Source organism: Amblyomma americanum, chromosome 8 (assembly GCF_052857255.1).
Source record: "Amblyomma americanum isolate KBUSLIRL-KWMA chromosome 8, ASM5285725v1, whole genome shotgun sequence".
In the NCBI taxonomy this organism is placed as follows: Eukaryota; Metazoa; Arthropoda; class Arachnida; order Ixodida; family Ixodidae; genus Amblyomma; species Amblyomma americanum.
The window spans coordinates 61,300,204-61,321,159 of record NC_135504.1 but is presented as its reverse complement, the minus strand read 5'-3'; the positions used below and the strand labels follow the sequence as shown (position 1 = coordinate 61,321,159).

Below are 20,956 nucleotides of genomic sequence, written 5' to 3'. Positions count from 1 at the left end.
TTTGTACAAAATATTTCGACCAATTGCCTTCATTGGTAGTTTGCGGTACAATAGAAAACGAGACATTTGGGCAACCGCAATAAGAAATGCCTGAACTAAGATTTCAGCAAAATAGAAAGAGCGAAATTACACAATAAAATAATCAGTTGTCCGGTCGAATATAAACAAATCGTTCGGGCAGCCGCGTCAGGAATGTGCAAACCAATACGCCCGCTGCGGTGACGCTCGGCTCCTAGCTGGCCCGGAGGACGGTGGTTCTATCCATTCGCTGCGGTTGAATTTCGGTGCAGGCGAAATTGTAGAGGACGTGTGCTGTGCGATGTCAGTGCACGCTAAAGACCCCCATGTGGTCGAATTTTCTGGAGCCCTTCAATACAGCGTCCCTCATAGCCTAAGTCGTTTTGGTATGTTAAACTACTTAAGCCAAACACCCAATTATTATGCAAATAACCCTCACTTCAGTGGCGCCACACGGCCCCAGATAATGATTGGGCTCGCTATGTTTGCTCAAGACAACTTGTTTTTCAAATACTGGGCCTTCTGATAGGGTGAAATTCTATTCGGAAACCTCCAAGCTCTTCTGCAGAGGAGTTCCCGTTTCTTGAAATGTGTCTTGCGTAATGGTGAACCGGTTTCCATGGCGATACTTACAGAAACCACACTCAGATAAATCCCCTGATTCTTCTCACCGATCACTGCCGCATCCGTTACCTCTACCTCCCGCGTTCCATTTCGCAGCGCTCGTTCTGCCCGTGGCAAGTGGCCTGTGCTCTAAAATTTTTTTTAGGCGCGGTGTGAGAACTCTGGATTCTGACCTCGCAGATAATGCTTTAATACAGAAGGTTTATAGTGGAGGCTTATCAATTTCGCTGCAATTGAAAGAGGATATATTTGTAATCATTTTAAGCACTGCTACAAGATATTTGGTGAAGTATATAAGAAATCGAGTGGCAGAAAATCCGGCGTCTTGGGCGTCACTGACAAAGACCGAAAAATCCCCGAAAAATCCCCAGAGGAGGTACCTAGGAGGTTGGTGGGACAGTTAGGTCACGTGACCTCGTGGCGTCCATCACAGCCTGAGCAGACGGAATGTGAGCTAGCTGGCCACCGTGGCAGGTGGCAGGTGCATTAATGATTGGTCAATCGGGAAGAGCAACCCGGGCCGTACAAGGCTCTCCGCTACGAGCACCTCTGACCGCAGGGCAGTGACACATTGCTTATCCACAGCACCACTGTGCCAGGAGTCGTACGAGGACCCCCATGGATCTATGATTGTTATGTAGAGAATGACCTTCTGCATATATAAGAACTACGCCATTATTCTATAGCGTTATGCCATTAAGGAGGAGCTTAAGTGACCCCTCTAAATTTCCTGCCGACTGCCTACTGTACTTTATTCACAGGAGCCTGTCTCAGGCCAGCTTGCTGAATGATGGGCAGTCGTGGCCAGCTACACTGGCTGAAGTGCGTCCGTCTCGTGGGTGCCGGCAGTTTGGCCGCAAGCTACAGTTGACAAGCATGGGTGAGGACCACTTTTTATCCGAAATTATGTTTAAACATCATCACTAGGCATATTTATGCCTAGTTGTATTGTCGCCATCATCGGCTGTTCCCCTAAAAGCTACAAAGTGAGTATACAGTTTTCTCAAGTTGATCACCTAAAACAAATCTTCGCGACCATTATTATTTTACATATTATTCGGATATATTTGTTTACGTTGATGTTAAACATGACTGGCGGTTTAACACTGCTAAGCATGAAATATTGTCCAAAATCCGAGTTTCTAGCAGGTGAGCACCACCACAACGACCCTGAAAAAAGTGCGATCGAGGTGGGCACTGGCCCATTCTGGCAGCCATACGCGCCTTCAGATTTTACCCAGTTGATGTAGACCAGCGGCCAATGCGCCAGTGCAGTGTTTTTTCAACAGTGTTGTCAACGCCAACACGCTTTGCTCTTGTTGCTCTGTTTCTGCCAAAACTTTGTCCACGAATCGCATGCAGCGCACACCCCCGTTTCACTACCACCACATACCTCAAAGCGCGTATATTAGTTTGATAGTAGTATTAGTTGAAGAAGGCGATGTTAAATGCGCAGCTCAATAGTGTGTTGCAGTTTAACACTTGGCATGTTAAACGGCAGAGGTAGCCTAGTGTACTCACGCATTGGCCAGCGATGGTGATCTTTTCGTACCTTCATGGGTTCGAATCCCAGTCACGAATATTTATTTTATTTATTTTCCTTGCAAACCGACTAAAAATCGCAAGATCTTGCTCGCGGTAGGTGTAGTGCTTTCGCACTAATAAATGTTTTCAGTTTCTTTTCTGAGTGTATACCTCACTTATTATATGATGGTCACATTTCTGCTAAGGGTATTGTTGTAAGCCCTCATAGTTCGGCATTGCCATTCCTTTTTCTTTTCTCTAATGCCTTTTCTCTGTCTCGTTATTTACTTTATGATCTTTTTCCTCTCATCGTCCTCTCTCAAACTTCCTCTCCTTCCCTGTACTGTGTGTTGAGAGTAGGAAAGAAGGGCTTGGTAGAGGTTTGAGGCGGAGGAGTAGCTTTGAAGGCAACATTTTTGTTGTAGTTTGTGCAAGGTTCACTAGGTCCATACATCACAATCACCAGTGCATACTGCAAAGGGTAAAGGGTGAAGTAAGTCAGGTGTGCTGACAACATCGGTAATCAAGAGTGCGGCGACTCCTCACCCTTTGGGTTGGGAATTATGTCGATATAGCTCTATTTTTGGTAACGAAACTTTGGCCGCATACCTTGTTAACCTATTGGCCGGAAGTCGGTGCCATAACTGCGGCGCAGCATCTTTGCGGGCTCTGACCCATGGGCACCCTATATTTACACGCAAACAAGCAATCAAAGGTTATCTCTTTCTTCGGCAGGACGTGAGTGAGCGCGAATTTAGGATTCAGTGTGATTGAAGTATTGCTGTTGAGGTGTCGGTACTCTTTCAACTCCGCTGTCTTTTCGCATGCAGCTCCAGTTAGCCGGGGAGTTTCTTCGCGGACGACGTGATGGCTTTACGCTGGAGGCTGCACCAGCGTATCCGCACGGCACGCCAGCTCTGTCAACCATTCGCCGGGTGAGTACTTCTGAGCAAGCAGCAGCCCTCTATTAGTTTGGGAGAGTACAAAGAATGAAAGTTCTGTATTTGCGATTAAGTGCCTCCAAAATGTGAGTGTTGCCAGCCGGTGTTGGCAGCATTTGCACTCCTTGTCTGCTCTGGCTCCTTTTTGGCGACTGCCATTTGTTGTATCTGTACTGTTCTAGGTCAGCGTAGTGTTGATCTCCTTGAACTATGCTTTAAAGCCATTGGGTACAATGCAGTGAAATTATTCCTACAGTTTAGCTGTGTTTGCCTCCTGCTCGTTTTTTTTTGTAAGCACTAAAAGCTTACAAGGTCTATGTACAATGCATTGCAGCTTCAAGATAGGCTTCGGCATTTGGATGGGTACATTTTCAGCGCGTTTCCAGGAAGGGTTCCACGGCATTTGCTACGAAGAAGAGGGCCGAGTGCTTGTATATTTTCAGCCTAAACAAATGTCTTGCTCCTAATGCCACTTTGCGCATATGTCGAACCTCCAGGTGTTGTGAAGATGGGACATCTGACATGCGTGTCCCTTCTTCATTAAACTATTAAACTTTTAAACAACGGTCGTGGACGTCTGGAAGTAGTCTTTGTCAAAAGTGTACGTCCCAGGGGGTTCTGCTTCTGAGCAATACAGCATGGCTACTCTTGCATATTCAGACGTCTTTATCCCAAAAGGTGAAGTGAACTTAATTCCTTAGCTCTCCAAAGCTTAGGAGCGTCACATGCATTAAAAAGCACAGCTACATGGCTTGGAATCAAAACATTTGGGCAGTATATAGTTTTGGCAAAGTCTGTACGTGAAGACTTGTGCATCCCGCGGTTGCACACAAACACGTCACTTGTCGAGGCGGTTGTGCATTTACCAGCAATAGTCCACGGCGCCCCCATTCGCAGTTGTGTTAAGCACCGCATGTATGGTTAGCACAGATACGTCAGATGCTCAGGCCTCTGTAGCAGGCAATCAGCTTATTGATTAAATTTAATGGCCGTCACCCCACCCACTGGGTGCAAATCCTGGACTGACAAATCAACTATTTCCTTCGTTAAACGGAAAAGAACCAACGTGCGACCGTCCCGTAACCGCATTTAAACAAAACATTTGTGGACACATCTCGATAGTTGTTACGCCAACGGCGTAGCACATGCTTATGGGTTCATTGTAACCAAGCACCCGCTTTGGATGGAGTACAAATTATGTGGCACTACTCGGTGGACGGTTTGGCATCACGTGAGAAAGAAATCATGGCTGAGAGGGCTTCAGCGCCAATCGCTATGCAGAGCTGTTATAGGCGAAGTGTCTTAAAGGCGTCAATGGACTCCCTGGAACCAACTTTTTACGTGATATGTCGTTTGGAATGCTATTTGGGAATGACTACAGGATTTGTTCGCCTTCGCTTTTGCATCACCTATATTTCAAAGGTTATGGCAAAGTTTATCTTGTGGAGCTTGGTCCTATTAATGCTAAAGCCGAGTTAAAATAGTTCTCTGAGAAATTGAGGTTCGAAATGTCGAATCTACGGAGCTTGTAGAAAAAGCAAGCAAAGTATTTTTGCACTAGCATTTAAAATGGTGACGCAATCGTCGATTAAATCCACGACGATGTTCAGGCTTCTCCTCACGGCGTCAGAGAAGTGTTAGGAATCTCGTTGTGACGTCATTTTTGCCGAAATTTCAGATGTCCGCTGCCTTCTACTACATGCTGTTGTGCAACTTGCGATGCCACCAATCAATGCTGCGTGAGCTTAACCTTGGATTTGGGTTTTTTTTCCATGCAACTACCGTTTCTCCACTGGAAACATAGCACTGTCATACGTGACGTCATTACCGGACTCTCTGCCAGTGGCTGTGCATTGCAGATAAACCTCAAATCCAACACAGATCTATTCGGCGGTTGCGCTGCGATTTCAAAATGTGGGGCAAACGATTTCGCAGCTTATTGCTCAGGACATTCAGCCCTTTTAAATTCATCATATTGAAAAGCACCTTCAGTTTCCCTTTAAATAATAATCTGCATGACGCTGCTCTGCATATGAGCTATTCTTGCACTCTGCGACTTCAGTGAACGTTAAAGAACAGCAGCTGGTCGAAAATTCTGAAGCACTCCACTACGTAGCCTGAGTCAGTTTGGGACGTAACCCCCCCCCCACACACACACACACAAACACCCATGATGAAGGCAGTGAGGTGTTTCATGCACGTCGCTTAATTGTGCCATCCGTCGACGTTTTCAATTAACACCACGTAACTCAACAGCGATGGATGAATTTCTATCCCCGGTGCAAACTCAAATAGCAGTTCCTGTGTTGCCACGGCTGCTCTCTACCGACAAGTAAAATCAGTGAACAGCACACAGTATTATAAATAACCACGCTAATTTCTATGGGAAGTGCTGCTTACAGTTGAAATTAAAAGCGCTTTCTAGATTTTATAGGATTCTGTGCGCACATGGTACAAATCTACACTTCTTGTGTCCTGCTCTATGTGCCATTCAGCTCTTACATGTACTGCATCTTATGCATTTTGGCTTAATCTCAGAATTCTTTCGAAAAACGGATATTCATGGAATCACTGGATATCCTCATGATGATTAAAAAAAAACCTGTGGCCTTTGTATGTCACCTTGCCAGCCCTGAACTTGGCAGGCTACTCTACTGCGTCATCTTTACTCGGCATTGGGTCAGTGAGAGAGTAGACATCTGCAACTGAAGTTGAAGGTGTTTCATCCAGTATCCTACATATGAGAGGCAGCTGAAAAGGGTGTGTTCAGTGTTCCTAAGGATTCAACACTGCACTCAGAAGGAATGGTCGCGATGGTTCCACCGGCTGCTTTAGTACCTGTTGAAACAATTGACGTTGAATATGTTGCTCGTGCCGAAAACTAAAATTGGAAGTGTTCTATTTCGGAAGTAGTGAACACGAGAGGCTACGAAGCCTCTCTTATGGGTAACATGTATCAGAGGAGTACAAGAGAAATACAATTGCCACATGCAGTTCAATGTCGGCCCTTACGGGTCTGTGTTGCCACCGCAAATTTGAGGGGAGATTCAGGTCAGTATTCTCTAGGATAAGAAACTCTTCTAGCCTAAAATATATCCGGAATATTTAAGGTAAGAAGTTAGTTAAACAAAATTGCGCCTATAGAACCTGCAGAGAATTTTTTCAGAGATTAAAAAAAAGTCACCTTTCAATACTAATTGTTATGAACTTCTTCGGGCTGCGTCAGGAAGAACGGATCACATACTGCATGAATGCTGACGTCATTTTCAAAAGAGATTTTCAAGCGAAAGTACTAAAAAATTTCTCAACAAAAGAGATTTTCACATAGAAGTGTTAGACCTTCCGTGGTGGCTCAGTGGTTAGGGCGACCGGCTAATGATCAGGAGTTCCCGGGTTCGAACCGGACCGTGGAAGCCACGTTCCCATGGAGACGAAATGCTAAGGCGCCAGTGTGCAGTATGATAATAATAATAATAATAATAATTGTTTTTTTGGGGGAAAGGAAATGGCACACTATCTGTCTCAAATATCGTTGGACACCTGAACAGTGCAGTTAGGAAGGGATAAAGGAGGGAGTAAAAGAACAAAGGAAGAAGTGCCGTAGTGGAGGGCTGCGGAATAATTTCGACCACCTGGGGATCTTTAACGTGCACTGACATCGCACAGCACATGGGCGCCTTAGCATTTTTCCTCCCTAAAAACGCAGCCGCCGCGGTCGAGTTCGAAACCGGGAACTCCGGATCAGTAGTCGAGCGCCCTGACCACTGAGCCACCGCGGCGGGTGCAGTATGATGTCAGTGCACGTTAAAGGTCCCAGGTGGTTGGAATTATTCCGGACGCCTCCACTACAGCACCGTTTTTTTCCATTCTTCTCTCACTCACTCCTTAATCTCTTCCCTTCTGGCGCAGTTCATGTGTCCACCCCTATTGAGACAACCGCTGCGCCATTTCCTTTCCCCAAAAAACAATTTTCACGCAGAAGTACTACCTGAAAGCAATGAGAAAGGGAAATTTTTGCTTATATGTACAGTGCGGTGTCCACATTGCCGTCTTTGAGTCAAAATTATTCCGGAGCTCTCCACTAGGGCACATCTTCCTTCCTTTATTCTTTCACTCCCTCCATTATCCTTTCCTTTGCAGCGCTGTTCAGGTTTCTGTGGATATGTGAGACAAATACTGCGCCTTTTCTTTTCCCTAAAAACCATTTTTCAATTTTCCAAGTGGCGGTGCCGGCGAGCGCGCCTATGTGCGCTTCTGTTTGGCAAGTCACGAGGTTTGCTCCGCTCCTGCGCAGGGTCCGACCCGCATCAAGATAGGTCTTGGGAGACATGCAGTAAAGGAGCTTTTGCTCTAAAATCATGCTTTCGCACAATGTTTCGTGTTGGAAACTATAAACCGAGAGCCATTTTTTCTTTAACCCAGGCCATATGAATCTGATCACAACAGGTAGTGGCTTTCTTTGTAAGGAATCGTCGCAATAACACTCTCAGATATCAGTGGACGTGTTAACCGGGCCGTGTAGGAATGAGGGAAGGCGAGAAGATTGGCCTGAAATAAGAGAGAAATAAGTGCCGTAGAGGAGTGCAGCGATGTAATGTCGGCCACATAGGGATCTCTAGCGCGCATCGACATGTGTTTTTATGCAGTGCCTAATATCATTGAATGGAATGGGTGTGGTTTGCATTTACGGAGAGGGGTGCGCAGCCCTTTAAGTTTCTCAATTGAAAGGATGACCTCAATGTCGCTGTGCGTAGAAGCAAGGTTAAAAGGGACAGATTAGAGCAACTCATATCGCAGACGAGACAGGAACGGATGTTTTTCAAAAAAGAAAATAATGCTGTAACTGTCTAAAATCTCGGTGGACAATTGAACCCCAGAATCCAGCCGTCACTTCTCTATTAATGGTTCTGCCCATTAGGAAATGACCTAAGTAAACATGTACGTGTTATACGGTGGTGGTGAAAACGTAATCTGAAGCAGTGGAATTTGGGACACGCAGGTCCTTGGGGCCCCCGCACGGCCCCACTGCACTCAAATATTCATGTCTCGGAGGCTAATGACGCTGGCAGCTTTGCCTGCGACGATGACTTTCTTGGCCGGGTCCTCGGAGCGCGGTAGAGTCTCCCAAGCCTCCCAAGTGCTCATCATCATCATCATAACCATCAACCTCGGGCTAAAGCGCTGGCAGGCTCGTTTCCGTGATTCCCGGAGTTGGCAGGCACCCATGTGACCTCCATGTGGTGGGGCGGGTGTGCAGCGAGAGAGTTCAGCATGCGACATGCAGGGACGTGTACTCTCCCGTGAGCAAAATTTAGTATCCCTGTTTTAGTTTGACAGTATATACCGGGCCTCCATGTCCTTGATGGCCAGGGCAACGGCGGCCTCTTCTGTCTCCTCCGAAGTCGCAGGTGGGGTAACGTGTGGGATATGCTACAACCGCGTCCTCGCCTGTGCATAGGATTGTGTGCTATATCGACACTGTGCGAGTTTGGGTCTGTACCTCTCCACTGCACAGTTTGATTGGCTGCACCAGCCAGAACCTCGCTGTTCTTCGTGGCATTTGTCAGATACCTACAATAAGTACGGTTCCCGTCTATTTTCAGCTATCCTCTCTTTTATACAGGAAAAAGAAATTTCACCGTTTGGTCTCACAAGTTTTCGAATTTCGAACGCAGCCGCCGGTGTGCCGAAGGGGCGCAGTTTCTTCGTTGTCATGGAAACAATCGAAGAACTCACCTTTTTTCCCGGGCCGTCCAGCTGCCTACTTGCGCCCTGCATGGCCCAATACGGTGAACTTGTCCAGACTGACGGGGATCTACATTCGTATACCGAAGAGCGGGTGCGTACTATATCATTTACTTGGCAAACTTGCCGTTTGTTTGTAGCGCAAAGTATACAGAAATGATCGTCGACGCCTGGTGAAATTAGGACGTGCTCCTATTCATAAAAACCAGGGATTACTGGTATCACCTCCGAGAAAGCATGAAATCGCCAACACGATAACAAAAAAGACAGCTTCTGAAGAGTGGCTGCATCAAGTTGTGTTCACACTTCCTAAGATATATTTGTGCCTTCCTTTCTGAGTAAGTGGTAAAGATGAAATGTTTGGAGTTGTTCTACTAATATTTTATCCTTCATTGGACCAATGGTGATTGTTCGCTTTTAATTTGATGCTGGCTGCAATGTTAATAGTGGAGTACATCTTTACAAACCGAGCAACAATGCGCCTCTGAAGCCTACCAGAAGCATCCTCCGAGAATGAAAGCAACTTCCTCATTCATCAAGTTCAACTGTGCATGCGAGACATTTTGAAGGTGACGTTTAAAAGAAATATGCGGAAAACTGACAAAAAAATGAAGGAATGTCTTTTGTTATATGATTGTTTGATGACTAATGCGGGAATTTTAAATTTTCTTGTATCTACTTCACTAGAACCGCAGCGCAGTCCGCAGTACCGCCAGATAGGCGCAATTTGAGCACTATTTACGTAGTTCAGGCGTGTGCAGCACAGATGCACAGCCAATCATACGAAAAAGTGTGCGTTCCAAAGGGGGTTTCACTGATACATGTTGCTTTTACTTCCTCTAAATGAACAAAAATTCAGCTTGAACTCTGCATAAATTTTTCTGCAGAAAGCTTTTTAAGTCTTCTCCCATGCTTGCTGGATACGACATAGCTCATACCGCAAGCTAAAAAGGCGACAATATCAGGGTTCAACTTGTCGAAAAACCCGCAGTGCGGGGGAGGGAGTGGAGAGCATTCCTCTTAGGGACTGTCCTACCGACAAGAGCAAAGCAAAAAATACGCAGTGTCAAGCTTCCCTCCCAGGAGTTTCCCCAATTGGTTCAATTTTATAGCGAGAGCTATTTTACGGAGTATGGCTCGAGCCGCGCTTCAGTCAAACCCGAATTCACAGCTAGCCCAGGACCCGAGCTAATTAAAGTTAGTCCTTTTTAGGCTCCAGCTTAAGAGAAACAAATGACTGAGATAACACAGCACTAAGGAGAACAGGAAGTCTGATTTTTCGCGACAAAAATTATTTCGCCTGGCCTTGCCCGAAAGACATCGCACTGCTTAGGGCAAGAAAAAAGCGAAATTGCTACCCGGATTTGGCTTTGCCGCCTGAAAGCCCTCACGCGGCCCACGCTTAAGGTGAATTCACATTTATATCTGTTAGTGGTATTGCCGAAAAAAATATCTGTATACCGAAAGCGAGCATAGCAGTCAGAAAGTCGTCGCCGCAGAGGAGACCCTCTCACCTTGCCGTGCCTCTGCGGTTCTAGCCGGGAAGCCTTCCGGCATGCGTGCTCAGAGCAACGGCCAAACAACCAAGCGGCCGGCACGGCCATGTATACACGAGTGCAAACTTCCGCTGTGGGCTTGGCAGCAGATATATAGAAATATGGGAGAAAATGTATGATTCGCGCGTGCCTCAAGGAATGGTTGTGGCTTACGCTTACTTCTAACTCCAACCATAAACGAGGTTATGGGCTTCATCCGTACTATGCGCACCCGCACATGGACAGCTCACCAGTGCTTATGGGTGGCATTAACAGAGAAGAAACGAATGAGCGCTTCGAAGAAGAGATGCGGGACTTCAGCAACTAGCTCGCTTGCGACGCAGCAGGTTGGACTACAGACCAGGAAGACGTGTACTGACTCACTGTTTAACCCTCACAGCAATGCACGAGACTTGGAGCTGGCAGTGCGCAGTTCAGCTACCACAAGGCCGTAATTATGTGCAGCGTGGAGCAATATATAAGAAAAAAAGTTGCGAAATTTTGACCCACCGTTGTGGCTCAGTGTTAGGAGGCGCGGCTACTTAGCCGATTTCCCGGGTTAGAACCTTGGCGCGGCTGCCGCGTTTCGATGGAGGCGAAAATAAAATACGTCCATGCGCTGTGCGAGCCAGTGCGCGTTAAAGATCATCAGGTGGTCGAAATTATTCCGGAGCTCTGCACTACAGCACCCCTTTCTCTTTTTCTTCTTACACTCCCACCTTCCTCCCTAACTATAATGGCGCTTTTCGGGTGTCAGCTGAGGTGCGAAACAGATACCGCGCCATTTCCTTTCCTCAGAACCAATTTTCAATCTTTTGCCTGCATATCAATGTACTTGCCAATGCATAGCGCGCCAGTTTTGACTGTGCCTGTTCTGGGCTGTGTAAAGGATAAGTCAAAGCTGTGGGGTATTGTGCGCAGTTAACCAGCTGTCGCAATAACACTTAGCACTGTGTCGTTTTGAGTGATTAACTTTTTATTTGAAGCAGATCCCAAACTTATTAAGGTTCTTCCACACCGAGTAACTACTGGTAGACCTAGCTTCGCTACTGGTGGGCCCAGCTTTGCTACTGGTAGACCCAGCTTCGCTACTGGTGGACCCAGCTTCGCTACTGGTGGACCCAGCTTCGCTACTAGTGGACCCAGCTTCGCTACTGGTGGGTGTTCCAATGTCACGGATCAAGTGATCACGAAGGGAGGAAGTACAGTCTCTAACTGGCACGTCTATTGTGGAATGAACTTAGCTTTAAGGTCGACCAACCAGCATTGATGTGTCCATCATTCATTTTGCAAATACATGCCTCTCCATCCTGGGCAGTATTGAAGCATTTGCACAGAGGACCTAATTCCCAGTTCCGACAATGTTAAAGAACCCAGGTTGGTGAAATTTCCGGAGCCCTTCACTACGACGTTTCTCATAGCCTGAGTGAATCTGGGACGTTAAACCCACATAAACCATAAAGCATGAAGTCGATTCCCAGCAAGCTTGAATGGCAGGTGATGCCCTCGGTTCGCAGTAAAATAGTATTGCGCGTTTATTCACACATTAACAAATCTGATGCCATGGCGACTAGGTTGCGGACGACCAAATATTGGCTTCCTGTTCAAACTGAAATTGCTTACCGCTGTCACTCTGGCCACCCGACTTTAGGTCGTTTTCAGTGATATTCCTATACATTATTTAAAAAAAAATGTCTTCTATGTCTTGTGAATTACTTACTTTTCTGCGCATGCTGGCCGAGAGGCAGGCGCGTTGAATCCCCTGGATCGCTCGTTTGATAGCCGTATCAACGACAGGACACTACCGCCATCGTTCCGGTCCCTTCCGCGCGTGGTCCGCCCACATCAGCTGACCCAGGCGATGACGTCAACAAAAGCGCGTCAACGCAGCTATATATTCAAGAGCCCCACCGACCAACACTTCAGTGGACTTGGTGGCACCGGACGAGCAGGGATGCTCATTCATTTCTTCTTCGTTGCCCAGATCGCACTGCTGCCGGCCAGGACCATCGATGGACGCACTGCGCATGCTGGCCGAGAGGCAGGCGCGTTGAATCCCCTGGATCGCTCGTTTGATAGCCGTATCAACGACAGGACACTACCGCCATCGTTCCGGTCCCTTCCGCGCGTGGTCCGCCCACATCAGCTGACCCAGGCGATGACGTCAACAGAAGCGCGTCAACGCAGCTATATATTCAAGAGCCCCACCGACCAACACTTCAGTGGACTTGGTGGCACCGGACGAGCAGGGATGCTCATTCATTTCTTCTTCGTTGCCCAGATCGCACTGCTGCCGGCCAGGACCATCGATGGACGCACTGCGCATGCTGGCCGAGAGGCAGGCGCGTTGAATCCCCTGGATCGCTCGTTTGATAGCCGTATCAACGACAGGACACTACCGCCATCGTTCCGGTCCCTTCCGCGCGTGGTCCGCCCACATCAGCTGACCCAGGCGATGACGTCAACAGAAGCGCGTCAACGCAGCTATATATTCAAGAGCCCCACCGACCAACATTTCAGTGGACTTGGTGGCACCGGACGAGCAGGGATGCTCATTCATTTCTTCTTCGTTGCCCAGGTTGGTGATAAATACACAGTTTATTCTATCCGGGATGATTCCCGTGCCTTGATGGTGCTACCAAGTCCACAGTTTCTTGTTTCTACATTGGTGGAATGTGTTGATGTAATTAGTCTGCTGCTACTAACATCCGGTGACGTGGAATTAAACCCGGGACCGAGCTCTGACTCGGACTCAGAGTCTAGCTCTAACAGTGAAATGTTGAAAAGAATTCTTAAAGAACAGACGAAAACCAACAAAGTTTTGAGGCAGCTAACATCGAATCTGAAGCAAGTAGAATCAACAGTCAGTAGTATTCAAGACAGGATTACGGTAATCGAGACGGAAATGAGCCGATTGAAGCAGTGTGAAAAGAAAATAGCAGAATGCGAGGTAGTCTGTACGAATGCCAACATACAGGTGTTGGACATGGCAGCCAAGCTAGATGATCTAGAAAACAGGAGCAGACGTAATAACCTTCTCATATACGGGGTAAAAGAGGAGCCGGAGGAAGACGCAAAAGTACTCGAGGGTAAAGTCAAGCAAGGAATTTTTAAAGACATCCTTGAAGTAGAAGTATCCTCAATAGAAAGAATACATCGAATCGGAAACTCCAACAGCAAACGCTGCCGACCGATCATGTTGAGATTTTTTGACTTTTCTGAAAAAGCTAAGATTCTGTCTAGTTGTTTTAAACTGAAAGGATCAGACTTCTCTATAAGTGAGGACTTTTCGAAGAGAGTGAGAGACATACGAGCAAACCTTTGGCGTTCTGCAGCGGAAGAAAAAGCGAATGGAGCGAAAGTGTCACTGGTATTCGATAAGCTGAAAGTGGACGGAAAGGTGTACATTTGGAATTCACAACAGAATTGTAGAATGGAGGTACCTCGCTTAGGTGCTTCTGCACTTGACAAACCAAATGTCTGCAGAATGGAGGCAACTAGCTCAGACGCCTCTGCACCTGAGAAAAAGAAAGCCCGAGGCAAAAAATGACAAACAAGCCATAAAGTTCTCAGAGTCGTATCCCTCAACGCTCGAAGTATACTTAACAAACTCAGTCTTCTTGAAGGCATAATACTGTCTTATCAGCCACATATTCTGGTCATCAGCGAAACGTGGTTGCACGCTGAAGTGCGCGACTCGGACATAATCCCGCCTTCGTACAAACTTATCCGCAAAGACCGAGGCACAAGAGGTGGAGGAGTCGCGATAGCAATAAAAAACAACATTAAATTTTCCCGCCTGGAGGACATTGATGGTCATGAAAGCATATGGTGTAATATAGAATACGCGGGCAAACGCATACTCCTCGGAGGCGTGTACCGACCACCCAATGCTCCCCCCGAGTATCTCGAAGTAATGCACGACTACCTAATGCAATGTACCAACTCACGATCCAAAATAATCATTACAGGAGACTTTAACTTGCCTGGAATCAATTGGTCAGACATGTCACACGACAACAAGGAAGTGAAAAGCGCTGAAATGTTGTTACTAAGTACCTTTAGTTTTTCATTAAAACAATTAGTAACTTCTGATACTCGTACTGTCGGGTGTTGCTCTTCTCTACTCGACCTTATGCTTGTTAGCAATTCACTTCAAGATTGTTCCGTAAATGTAGCTCATGGAATCTCAGATCATAAGATGTTAATCCTAGCATGTCCGTTGCATGTTTCAACTAAGACTGTGAAACCATCTGTCACTTTTGTTAAAGATTACGAGCGGGCAGATGACACTTCTGTTTTTGCTCGCCTGGAATCTTGTTACCCAGCATTTGAAGCACTCAATGACGTATGTGAAATGTGGTCCTATTTCAAAAAAACTGTTCACTTCTGCGAAAAGCAGTACATTCCTTTGAGGAAAAAACGTGTGAACCGAGAATATCCGTAGATAACGCGAGAAATTATCCATCTGAAAAGAAAGATTAAGCGGCGGCGCAAGCGTTGCCTATCAAGCAACCTTGCATGCCTTGTCAGTACACTCAAAGGTAAAATTCGAGCTGCGAAAACACGTTTCTTCTCGGAGACGTTACCGTCATTTATGAAGCATGACCCGGCAAAGTTTTGGTGCTACTTAGCATGCGAGCAATCCACAGTTTCTGAAATAAAAACGTCCAGTGAAACTATAACCAACACTGCCGCTATTGCTACCAAATTTAACTCGTTCTTTCAGTCTGTTTTCTCACGCTCGGTTTCAGGTGCTTCCCTTGATTCTTACTCCATCACTCATCCCATGTCAGAAATAAACATTAGTGAAGACGGCATTTTCTGCCTGCTGCGCAATCTAGACGTAAAGAAATCTCCGGGGCCTGATGACATCTCAAATAATTTCCTGAACAGATACGCCTTCTGGGTTTCCAAATATTTGTTCCGAATTTTCACTCTGTCGTTGCAAACCCTAACAGTCCCGGATGACTGGCTCAGGGCTAAAGTAGTTCCAATTCATAAAGGCGGTCCCAAAAATGAACTAAACAACTACAGACCGGTCTCGCTAACAAGCTCTACTTGTAAAATACTCGAACATATTATTTACAAAGCAATTATTAACCACTTAGAGGTTAACAACCTCCTCTACAGTAGGCAACATGGCTTTAGGTCGAAATTATCAACAACCACACAGTTGGCAGAGATAACGCACGATATCGCAAGCGCCCTTAATGTAAGGAGTCAGTTAGACGCCATTTTTTTAGACTTCTCTAAGGCATTTGATTTAGTTCCTCACCTAGATTTAATAACAAAACTGCAGGCTATAGGGATCGAAAACACTATCATTTCATGGGTTGAGTGCTTTTTGAAAAATCGTAAACAGTGCGTCAAACTGAAAAGTTCCGAATCTGATAATTTGGATGTCTACTCAGGTGTACCACAGGGTTCAGTCCTCGCCCCCTTATTGTTTTTAATATATATCAACGATATTTATCTATGCGTTGACCCTGAGGTACAAATTCGGCTCTTTGCGGACGACTGCGTGGTATATAAGGAAATAGACACCATTAATGATCAAATTAAACTAAATGAATCTCTATCGTCTATTCAGTCTTGGTGCACTAGGTGGGGAATGAGACTTAATGCCACCAAAACAAAGAGCATAACTTTCAGTAAGAAAAAAAAGCCACTAGATTTTTTATACACTATAACTAATGTTCCTGTCGAGAGAACTAATAACATTAAATACCTAGGAGTGACACTATCCAGCAATCTATGCTGGGAACAGCACATTAAAAACATATGTCATAAGGCCCAAGGTAAGCTGTATTTCCTTAGAAGAAGATTACGCAACGCACCTCCTAACGTGAAACTTAATGCGTATAAAACACTCGTAAGACCGACCTTAGAATACGCGGATCTTATTTGGAGCCCACACCAAAAATATTTGATAGGCAAGCTGGAACGTATTCAAAACCTAGCAGTACGCTTCATATACTCAAATTTTTCTAGACATTCTAGCGTATCTAACCTACTTCACAAAGCAGATCTTCACACCTTAGCACAGCGCAGAATAACATCAAGGCTTAAATTTCTGTACTTACTTTATTACGGTCATTTGAACATCTCAAGAGAAACATACCTCCAGGAACCATTCCGTCACTCTTCAAGAAATAACCATGAAAAAGCACTTCATCAACCCATAAGCCACATTAATGCTCATAAATATTCTTTATTCCCATCGGCTATTTTTTGCTGGAATAAACTACCACCGGCTGCTGTAAACTGCAACTCAATCGAATCATTCATAGAGCATGTTAACAAAGTTGAATCACTGTCAGTACCACCGTGATGAACCTATGTCGCCCAATTTCCATTTGTATTTTCTTTGCAATTACATGTGTTTCCTTTTCAACCCGCTAGTTTCTTCTCCTGGCTTTGACGTCATTAGTACCCTGTGCCACTATAGCGATGAAATGTTATTTTTGTACCCTTGTACTTTACGTATTCCCTTTGTTTTATATTCCCTCCTTGTAACCACTCCTGCATGGGCCCGAGAAGGGCCTGCAGTATCTGTAAATAAATAAATCATCAACTTTGTTTTATTTTTATTTTTACTCCCCTCTCTCTCTCTTCTCCTCATTGGTTCTAGGTGAGTTTGCTGGTGAATCTTTTGAAAACAATTTTTTTCTGCTAGTAAAATTTCACACTTCTAATTTCATATTTTCTTTGGAAGGGATCTGTTTGGGCGTCAAAAGAAAGACAAGAAGGCTAGCGATATTGATAGACCAGATTTTCTTGTCGCTGGATAACAACTCTTATCAAAGTTGATTTTCTATGGTCTTGCGTTCTGCGTTACATAAACGTAGGCTTTTTCATGTGACAGTCTTAAAAGACCCGCTTGTCCATCTGTCCACCCACCACTGTGGATTTTTCTCTCTAGCACTCGGCTGCTAAGCCTGAGCTCAATGATTCGAATTGCTGACACAGCAGAAGCGTTTCTTTAAGACGAATTCGGGCCTAAATAATGCACGAAATAATTCCAGAGCTGTCCATTACGACGCCTGTCATGCCCGAAGTGCTGCTTTTCGACGTTATTCATTACGTATATAATATCTTTCCATCCCTTCTTCCTGCCCTTCCCTTCTCCCTGATTTTTCTGGCTTTTCCACCTAGTCTGGTCAAGTAGGTAGCCGCCGGCCTGAGCCCCTTCTTGGACGCCCTAATAAAGCGGCTAGCGGTACAGACCAATGGGCACTGAACATTCCTTGGACATCCTGCAGATGCCCTGAAGACATACTGAACGTCGACAGGAAGTCCAAAGGAGGTTCAGTGCCCATTAGGTGCAGCCGATATTACGTAGCACTGTGTCCAGTCCGGAGCGCGCCATCCCGTAGATAACCGGCGAGCACCGCATCTGTGCTTCTCCAATCGCCACATCCTCTATTTGTACATACTGTACAATGCCGCCCCACTCCTATCCTTTCTTATCTTCTGCTCCTCTCTTTCCTTCCCTCTTCCTGTCCTTTTATTCCTGCTAGTCGCAACAGAGGTGCTTTCGTTTTCGATGGCACATGCCGCGAATTGCAACATCGTTTCCTTCCATTGTCATTTTATTAACAACAGCCACTAACAACAAAACCTGGATGGCAGTCACAGGACGGCGCCGCTTGAAGCTTTCAATTCGAAGAGCAGTGCAGTACCACAATCAGAGTGCCGTATATAGTGCTCGCGCAGGCCGAAAGTCGCCACGTCCACTGAACGAGGCGACCAGGCCGGAGACTCCCATCGAAATGTGGATAGCTTGACAAGCGTTGATAATAATCGAGACACTGTTAAAGGTTAACGCAAATTTGTGACTGGGCCGTGATATGCAGCGCCTTCTGAAACTCTCCTTTCAGATGCAGGCATCAACATCACAGTACTGTTCCCGTGGTCGATGGCCATGGGATCGCCTAAAATACCTAAAACGCGTGCGGGCTTCCCTGCGGCAGCGAGTCCTGTAGCAATCGTCACACTACGAGGTGAGTTCTTTCCCGTGTCCAGCTCTTTCCTTTTCCCAGTCCTACACACGAAGACTTAGTGATTTGTTTAGCTTGCGTACAGCGACTGCCTGTAATTGTGTGTGTAGGTCTGACGCCCCATAAACCATTTCCGCACGGCGCTATTTGCGTTCTCTCCATCCCCTTTTTAAACCGAAAGCTTTACAGGCTATGATGAGAAGATCTTGTCCGCGAAACGTGTCCGCCGCAGTTGTGAAGAACATAGAAAAGGCAACGCCAAACGAGTGGTTGTAATCTAAAGACGATTATTTGAGGTTGATGTCAGAAAAACAATTACGTCGATAGAGTTATCCGTTAATTAAATAAAGCCAAAATGTCCAAAAAGTGAGTGGTGCCAAGGCAACGATTGGCGCCAAATATGAAAATGCGAAAGTGTGAGCGGAGCCAACGCGTGCCGCCAAATTTGAAAACGATGCGTGGCGCCAAGTTTTAAAACTGAAAATGGGCAATTCCTGGAACTTCATTAAGACAAAATATTTTGGCAATTGGGAAACTGGATTTATTTAAATCAGTGCCTAATCGAGTAAATGTAAGAAGGGCAAATGAAGCAAAAACGGTTGATGAGTGAAGCAAAGAGAGGCGAAGAGGCGTCAATGCTTTCGCATTCCTTCATTGCGGCTGCCCGCACTGACCTCAGACGTTATTGGATACTTGTGCTATCGAAGACACATATCGTGAAGAGAGCGAGTGAAGACGCAGAGTGCACTTTTTGGGCGATGTTGCTTTTAGAACGCGTTCGCGCGTAGCAATGAAAAGTTTTTGTACGTATGAAGTTTAGAGGGCAAATCACGAGCCTAAGCGTAATTTTGCCGAGCTATATTCTGCGACCCATTCTGGGCAAGTGAAAATCAATTCCAGGTTGAGCGGAAGCTCGATCAAGCCTAGTAAAGCGCCCGAAAGCGACTGAGTGAAGCCGGTGAGGCCATTAATCAGCGGAAGCTTTAGTTGCAACAAACAATGGTATTGTACGGTCCAATACAAAATGAGATATTTTGCAACCGCAATAATAAATGTCTGAACAAAGGTTTCTGCGGAATACAAATAGAGAAATCACACAATAAAATAACCCGGTGTCCGATCGAATATAAAACAAAGCATTTGGGCAACCGCGTCAGGAAAGTGCAAATCAACACGTCTGCCGCGCTGGCACAGTGGTTATGGCGCTCCGCTCCTGACGCGATGGGCGGGGGTTCGATCCCGGCCACGGGGGCCGAACTTCAGTGGAGGCGAAATTCTAGAGGCCCATGTACTGGACGCTGTCAGTGCACATTAAAGACACCAGGTGGTTGAAATTTCCGGAACCCTTCACTACGGCGTCCCTTATAGCCATTGCCGCTTTGAGGCGTTTGATTCCGTAGACAAAACATCCCATTATGCAAATAACTCTCCCTTCAGTTGCGTCGCACTGTCCTGGATTATGACTGGGCTGGCTGTGTTTCATCGAGACAACTCGTTTCTCAAACACTGGACCTTTTGATGGAAGGAAATTTGATTTGGAATTCTCCAAGCTGTTCTGCAGAGGATTTCACGTTTCCTGGAATGCGTCCTGCGTAATAGTGAAGGGGTTTCCGTAACGACCGTTACAGAAACCAGACTCAGCTAAAGCACCTGATTGTTGTCACCGATCACTGCCGCTTCCGTTACCTATACCTTCCGCGTTCCATTTCACAGCGCGCGTTCTGCCCGTGGCGAATGGCCTGATTACTAGCTGCTTCTCAAGGCGCGGTGTCCGAGTTATCACTTCTTACCTGGCAGAAAATGCTTTAATACAGAAGGTTTATGGTGCAGGCTTGTGATTTCCACTGCAAGTTAAGGAGGGCGTGTTTATCACTCTTTTAAGCATAGTTTTATTGTAGCTATGAAGATATTTGTTGAAGTATATGAACACGATAGTCTTGGAAGTTCGAGTCGCAGAAAATCTGACGCGGGGTCGTCGCTGGCTGAGAGGGAAAAATCCCCGAAAAAACCCCAGATGAGCAACCTTGGAGGTAGGTGGGCCAGCTAGGTCACGTGACCTTGTGGCGTCCATCACAACCTGCCCACACGAATTGTGAGCAAGCTGCCCACCATGGCAGGTGGCATTTAAATTAATGATTAATCGATCGGGAAGAGCAACCTGGGCTTTACAAGGCCAACCGCTGGGAGCACCTCTCATCGCAGGGCAGTGGCGCATCGCTTAACCATTGCACCACTGCGCCAGGAAAGGTATGACGACCAACAGGGATCTACGAATGTAAAGTGGAAAACGACCTTCTGCATATACAGTGTATATAGGAATTAACTCATTATGCTATAGTGTTATAAGGTGCAACTTTATTGTCCTCTCCATTTTTCTCTGCCGTTTGCGCATTGCACTCTACCCACAGGAGCCAGTCGCGGGCCAGCTCGCTGAATGACTAGCAGTCGTGGCCAGCTACACTGGCTGAAGTGCGTCCGTCTCGTGGGTGCTGGCTGTCTGTCTGAAGGCCACAGTTGAGCAGCAGGGGTGAGGACCACTTTTTATCCGAAAATATGTTTAAACATC

General features: G+C 46.1%; 1 protein-coding gene and 1 long non-coding RNA gene across 4 annotated transcripts in view; one reads left to right on the top strand and one right to left on the bottom strand.

Moving 5' to 3' along the window:
* The window catches only part of LOC144101764 (AP-4 complex accessory subunit Tepsin-like), a 349,149-nt gene that overhangs the window by 201,601 nt on the left and 126,592 nt on the right, over nucleotides 1–20,956 (bottom strand). The window lies entirely within an intron of this gene.
* On the top strand, nucleotides 1,403–8,913 carry LOC144101562 (uncharacterized). Its single transcript, XR_013308015.1, has 3 exons — nucleotides 1,403–1,522; nucleotides 2,997–3,101; nucleotides 8,783–8,913. It is a non-coding gene; the product is annotated as an uncharacterized LOC144101562 (long non-coding RNA).